The following is a 1,946-nucleotide window of genomic DNA, read 5'->3' as shown; positions in this document are numbered from 1 at the left end:
GAAATAGAAGGCTAAGGCCAATATTCAACAATTATGAAATGAAAAATAACAATGATACATTGTTGACCAATCTTTTATATTTCTTCGAAGAAGAATAAAGCTTTTATATTTTTTTTTTTTTTTTTGACAATACTTACTTTTGATATCTTTATCTTTAATAGCACCTATATATATATATATATATATATATATATATATATATATATATATATATATATATTAGATATATAGATATATATATATATATAGATAATAATACAATATATATATACATCATATATATAAAGATATATATATATATATATATAGTATATATTATAATATATGTATATATATATATATATATATAGTATATATATATATATATATATATATATATATATATTATTATATTATATATATAGTATATTCTATTTGCCAAATACATCAGGATGTGTGTATATGCACACGATATTAAGTCTACTTCGTACGTATGCAAAGCAGGAGAAAAGCAGCAGCAAAAGAAGAACGCATCCAATCACTCGCTCATCGCCTCTCAAAGACAGAATTTTTATTACTGAACTCAAGAGCTTTTTTTTTTTTTTTTTTTAACCCAGATGACGTCAAGTAAGTGGAGGCTGTCGCCCACTTCCCCCCCCCCCTCCCCCCCTAACCTCCTACGCCTTATTGCAGCCACAGATTTGCTCTGAACTTCAAGTCTCTCTCTCTCTCTCTCAAATAAGCAGTGATATGGAATATCTGAAAACGAGTTTGTTAGTCATGATTCCAATAAAGAGAAGAGACTGGCAAAACACAGCAACCGACAAACACACACACACGCACACAACACACACACACACACACACACACACACACACATATATATATATATATAATATATATATATATATATATATATATATATTATGCAGTGTCTTGCAAGAGACATTGCATGTTACCTGACGTACAACAAATGCATTGTAATCACAGGATACATACATAGGCCTAGGTATACTGTCTGTCATGTATACATGCAAACTCCCCCTCCATCCAGTTCATATGCAAATGAGTGATTATTCACATCATGAATATCATAAAAAAACTGATGAAAAAAAAGGTAACGAAATACAAGACACAAAAAAGGAACAAGACAAGACATTCCAGCAGAGCAAACATATTCATTTAGAACTCAAAAACTGAAATCAGGACCTTTTGGGGTCATACACTCACCTCATGAGAGAGAGAGAGAGAGAGAGAACCTCCTCCTACTCCTCCGCCACCTTGAGTGAGAACTCCACCACCACCGAGAGGTAGTGACTCAAAGACAGAGGAGGAGCAGAGAGAGAGAGAGGAAGGGCGGAGGGAGGGAGGGAGACGGGACCTCAGTGATGATCAGGCTGTTCATCGCTGGAGGAGGAGACCCACTGAAGAACAGGAGGAGGAGGAGAAGGGCGGGAGTCCTCCCGAAAAGGAAAATCTGGCGGACAAAATGGCGACTGGATGAGGATGTGGGGAAGGAGAGAGAGAGAGAATTTGCAATGTTAAAAAGTGATATAATAAAATAATAATAATGATAATAGCATCATTTCTCGCCTTTGTTCCATTGGGAAAGAGCAGATCACTCATGTCACCGGAGAGAGCGTCAGTAAGTAAGAAGTAAGAGATAACAGAGGCGTAAATGTACACACAGCCAAGGCTTCCTCCTCGACATTATTCCACGCGGTCAGAGGGCTGCTTTCTGCTTCATTCGTTGTGTCCAGACAGTGTTTTTTCTTTCTTTCTTTTTTTGTCTTCTTCAAGAGGTGGCTCTCGGAATCTGTTAGTTGGTTCCTTTCTGACGCGTAATACATATTATACAAAAATTAACTCTCTCTCTCTCTCTCTCTCTCTCCACATTAGTTACCAAGTTGAAATAAAATCATATCAGCATAGGTATTTCAATCCACGGTTGTGCAGCCAAGTAAGAA

This window comes from Macrobrachium nipponense, chromosome 2 (genome assembly GCF_015104395.2).
Source record: "Macrobrachium nipponense isolate FS-2020 chromosome 2, ASM1510439v2, whole genome shotgun sequence".
NCBI classification, from domain to species: Eukaryota; Metazoa; Arthropoda; class Malacostraca; order Decapoda; family Palaemonidae; genus Macrobrachium; species Macrobrachium nipponense.
The sequence above is the reverse complement of the archived record's forward strand: the minus strand, read 5'-3'. Positions refer to the sequence as shown.